Genomic DNA, 6,000 nt, shown 5'->3' with positions numbered 1-6,000 from the left:
TAATTCTTAATTAATTCTTGACTAATATTAATTAAACAATATGATTTCTCCTTTAATATATTATTCTCATAATATATTAATAAATCATATTTAAACCTTTCTCTCCTTAAATCATCCTACATATTGCTATGGTGAAGGCAACCCAAAAGGACCATGCTCATAATCAGGTCAAGTACATACCAAAACAGTTATGGACTTAGACATTAATCCAACAATAGTATGGTTATAGCGGCTCACATAGGAAGTTAACAACACATAAAGTTTATGGGGATTTTCATAAATCAAAAAGGGGTTTTATGTCGATTTAAAATCACTTTTTATATCAATAATTACATATATTATTGTATACTTTCAGTCTTGGTATTTAAGACTACACACCATTCATTACGGGATTTTTCTCAATTCAGAAAGGGTTTTATGCCAATTTAAAACCACTTTTATATCTTTAAGTATGACAAATACTTGTTCATTTTCGGTCCCGACATTTCGGACCACATAACTTTTTAAGGAAAATATTGGATTTTTCTTGGTAACACACCACACATTACAAAGAACGGTTTCCAAACTCTTTATCTAAAAAGCTTATGAACTCACCAACATTTGTGTTGACACTTTTTCAAACAACTTGTATTCTCAGGAATTCAGTGAAACAGGAAATCGACAACGTTTTGAGGATGGGACGATAAATCGTCAAATAGTTCATTTTGTCATCATAATGTAATTGATTTGAATCATGTAAACATATACTTTGGTATAACTTGTTCAATTATATTTATGATGGTTGTATTTACTTTGAGCACTATTATACTCATTGTTGTGATAATATACATGAAGTCCGCCACCCCCGGACGTTTCCGCCATCCTTGGTTTGGGGGTGTGACATCAAAGCCATTGGGAGTATAGTTAGCTTTCTCATATTGTATGTGGATGATATACTGCTCATAGGAAATAACGTCCCAACCTTGTAAGAGGTTAAGTCCTTGCTTGAGAAGTGCTTTGGTATGAAGGACCTCAGAGAAGCTGCTTATATTCTAGGGATAAGGATTTTAAGAAATAGGAGTAAGAGACTAATAGGACTTAGTCAAAGAACTTAGTTAGATAAAATGTTGAAACGTTTTAGCATGGAAAATTCCAAGAAATGTAAGTTACTAATCCAAAGAAATACCAAGTTGAGTAAGACTCAAAGCCCGAGTACCGAAGTTGAGATAGCAAAGATGAGCAAAGTACCTTATGCTTCCGCAGTTTGCTCGATCATGTATGCTATGACTTGTACTCTCCCTGATGCGGCATGGTCAACAGATATCAAGGGAACCCCGGTAGAGAACATTGAACCGTAGTAAAGAATATTATTAAGTACCTTTGAAGGACTAAGGAATGGTTTTTTCCTTGGTGGGAGTGATGACTTGAGAGTGCGAGGGAATAGTGATGTTAGTTTTCAGACTGAATGGGATAATTTCTGCTCGCAGTCAGACTGAGTCTTTACCCTAAATGGAGGAGCAGTGACTTGGAAAAGTTCCAAACAGGAGACCGTAGCTGATTCAACGTGTGAATCAGAGTACATAGCAGTGAGCGAAGCGTCGAAGGAGGCGATATGGCTGAAGAATTTCATCAGAGACCTTGGAGTTTTACTGACCATAAAGGAGCCTATGGAGATTTTTTACGATAACGAAGGTGTGGTTGCCTTGATGAAGGAACCGAGAGATCATGGTAGATCTAGGCATATCGACAGAAAATATCATTTCATTAGACATTGGGTAGAAGAAGGACTCCGCGTGGTAAAGAGGGTATCATCAAAAGAGAACCCAACAGATCCACGTACGAAGGGACTAAGTAGGGTTAAACACTTGCAGCATGCTAGGAGCATTGGGCTGAAGGATGATATTAGTTTTAGTGATTAGATAGCCTTAGAAACTTATAATGGATAAATTGTAAATGACATTTTGATGATTAAATAAAGGTGTTTTATTTATACGTAATGTTACTGTCTTATGTCAATTATTTACTATTGTTTCACTTTGCATGTTTGGACTTACTAAATAATAAGATTATTTAAACTATCCACAATCGTTCATACGTTGGGAGTAGGTATGAAAGAAGACTGTCATGAATCGGCTTGTAGATTGTCTAAATGTTTAGACATAACAAAGGTTTGTTGCAACATTCATGAGAGCTCTTAAAATAAGTTTTGAGTATTGGATTAAACTCGCACTCACTTGAATCACTTCATGGAATTTAATCACGAGTGATTGTGAGATGATAATATCATATAGTGTTTCAACCTAGACATATGAGTTGTTGTTTACGAGTTGGTTGTGCATTGATAATGCGTAAATACATCAATAACTTGATGTTATAAAACGCATTGTTGTGTACAATTTGGTGAGTAAAAAGGGTATTGGTGATTGATTTTGTATTGAAGTTCAACCTCTTGTTGGAGTTTTTCTTACCCAAGAAAAGTATTTCATCGGAGTTCAACTTATCGATGATGCATTACTGAAAGATTCACTGCTGATCTTTTCTGGAACGATATTGTTTAGGGTTTGCTAAATAATTTCTTGCCTGCTACTCTCACTTTATTTATAGACGAATAATTTGTCTGATGGACTTGCACGTGGCGTATTGTCTAGGGTTTGTGAGGGGAGGATCTGGTTAAAGAAGAGAGCGATATAGAGAGGAGTGCGAGATACAGGAAGGATGGGAAATATGATATTAGGGGTAGCCAATTCTTAATTAATAATATTAATATAGTTAAAATAAATAACAAAAATTTAATATAATATATATATATATATATATATATATATATATATATATATATATATATATATATATAGTCTTTTTATATAAGATAATGACCAAACATGCAACAAAAACATGTTTTAGGGATGGTCCAAGTTAAAAAAATATTTTAAGGACTAAAATATAGTTTACCCCAAACCACATGGATCCTTGGTGTAATTTACCCTTAAGAAAACATATGTTAGGACTATAGGGATGTTGGTTAGGCTCCAGTGGACGGTAAATGGTGAGGTTACCCATATTATATAAGCTTTCATGGATGGTGACTCAAGACTATCACCTAGTAAGATAGTACTCACACATAGTAAGATGGTACTCACGTTGGGTTCATTATGTATAAAATATTTAGAAATTATTGGGATTATCGTCCTGTAGGTATTATATTAATGTTGGTCCCCTTTGGGGATGGCTATATGCCGATCACTCAAAACACAAACGAAAATGTATTTACTTCTTGATTTAGAATGTACTATATTGTTTAATGTAGCTATCTTGTAGTCTTATTCATATGTTTATAATTATTGTTAGTGATGTTGTATAGAAGGTCATGCTAGTTACTCACCAAGCTTTTTGTAGCTTTTTGTGGTTGTTATAAGTTATGATGGTAGGTGCATGTATTAGTAGTAAGGCTAAAAAAGTAGCTGAGCTTTAAGATGACATAACAAGACTTAGAAGTTAGATGTTTATATCAATTTTGTTTTGAAGTTCTATAACATACGTTTGGGTTAGTATATAGCTTTGTGATTTAGCTACAATTGTTGGTACATCTTATTATAATTGTTGTAATATGAAATACTCCACGTTGTATAATTAATGTTCTTCACATGAACTTTTGTGTGTATATTATGTATTAGAGTTTGGGGTGTTACATTTGCACCTCTAAACATACTTTTTCATAGTAGTTTCTACATGTATGCTTGATGATCAATCCTCACTACTCGAAGTTTCCATACCTAGATATCATATAATAGAAATCATAAGATACAAGAAAACCAAGCTCTAATTTCCGGCTTATACTGATTATATTAGATACTACAAACACAAATCGACACTATTAGGAACATACAAAAGTTACATGAATATGCAACATGACAGAAATAGTAAACGAAGCAAAGTAAACAAATATTTAATTATAACAATATTATTATATTGAAAGCAATAGTGTTTAGGACTCAAATCTGTGAATTTTTCCAAGTCTACACTTCATAAGAAAACCATGTCTATGTTTTTGACAATTCAAAAAAATATTTGATAGGCGACTATTCAACATGTTAAGTAATCAATATACTAAGTATATTATTATAATTATGAATAATAAAATACATATCTTTATATTTGCAAACAGTAAAAATACATTGTTATTTTATTAAAATATTTTTTGTGTTGCATCGTTTCATATATTTCAAGACTTATCTAGATAATTTTTAATTGTAAAAATTATTTCTATTAATTATTATAAGAAATCTGGTTTAACTACTTGAAAAAACCCATACATAAACAACATAACCACTTATGTATCTTAAAAAAAAACATTTAAAGGGTAAAATAGTTAGAGGGTGTTTGGCTAATCTTTTCAAGAGGCAAAATGATTTTTAGGAAAAGTCACAAAAAGTTAGGAATTTCTGACTTTTCCAAAAAGTCAGTTTTTCTTATATCAAATTCCCAAAAGTTGCTTTTCAAATACTTTTACCAAACATCTTTTCCCCTTATCTTTTTCTAAAAGTTCTTTTTATCCCTCAAAAAGATAAGCCAAACACCCCCTTATTACAGTTTTGGTGTTCGCATTCATTTGTTTCTCTGCTTTCTTCTTTATCATTTTATTGATCTTTTCCCTCCTCCTTGTTTAAAGTCAATGATTGAGACCTAACTGAAATTCGAAGTAACGACACGATAAAAATACACGATACAAAACGAAACTGTAACACAACTGAAATTTGAATTCATGTTTGTGCCAAGTGTAAAAACACAATATCGTGTCGTGTTCAAGATTCGACACGATATTAACATATGTTTGTCAAGTTTTTTTATTTGTTATTTTTGTAACATTAATTTTGAATTAAATATACTAAATGTTTATTTTATTTTATCTTTTCTGTGTTTGTCATGTTAGTTGTTTTTATCATGTTTTAATTAGATCGTTTTCGTGTTAGTAAACAAAACACAACACCGAATCGTGTTACTCTATACAAAAATGTATACTTGGTTTAAAACCTTTGTCAGAATATATTATATTGGCTTTGAGATGAAGTAAACAACTTTTACGAACTTTTTAAAAGACAAACTATTAAAATAATAATATTTATTTATTTATTGCAATTAAATATGTTATAACAAACTTTTTCCTACAAATGTAATTAACATTTATTTAACATCAATTCACAATGTAGTTAAATTGCGCAAGCGACCTCACCTCGCCCTAAATTTTGTACTATTCATGGGTCCACATGTCACATGCAATGCCCAGTCAAACCATCCGCATGGAGGCAGGGGCCTAAAGTTGATAATATGCAAAAGTAGAAGGGTGTGAAGTGTTAAATTCTTTGGCGCGTAAATTAAACGACGAAAAGGGCAGTCAGTTGGTCGGGTCTATGATGGTCGTTGGACGTAACTGTCCCTTCTTTATATCAACACTTTCGTCTTGTTACATGTGCCATTCATACATTTACTCAATCACAAAAACAACCAATGCAATCAAACTTTCCTACCAAAATATTTTAAATTTGATTCCTTTAATTTGATGGGTAGTCGGTGTATAATTATTAGATATAAAATATATATTTTAAATATAAAAAAGATTTAAGTAAATAATCTTTTTGTTGGTGGAAAATTAAATGATGTTATGTTAATTTATCTAAACAAAAAGTACAAGTTCGCTTGCGTAAGTAAAAGTAATATAGCTTTGCTTCTTTTGATAAGATAGATAAAAATAATAATAAATTTTATTTATCTTTACATTATAACATTATATTTGATTTATTTATTAAACATTGTATTTTCATTCATTGTCTTATTAAAGTATCACATGCTTTGAAAAGTCCATATAGTTATGATTTTTTCTTAGTAGGTAAACTATATTTTTAGACTATGTCAATAATAATAGTAAAAGTTTTGAATGTAAATCAAATGATAATTAAATAATGTTATCCAATATACACCATGTAGTGGTAGGATTTTTATTTTATTTTATTTTAAATTTTATAT

Source organism: Lactuca saligna, chromosome 4 (assembly GCF_052625555.1).
Source record: "Lactuca saligna cultivar CGN05327 chromosome 4, ASM5262555v1, whole genome shotgun sequence".
NCBI classification, from domain to species: Eukaryota; Viridiplantae; Streptophyta; class Magnoliopsida; order Asterales; family Asteraceae; genus Lactuca; species Lactuca saligna.
Note: the sequence above shows the minus strand (reverse complement) of the source record.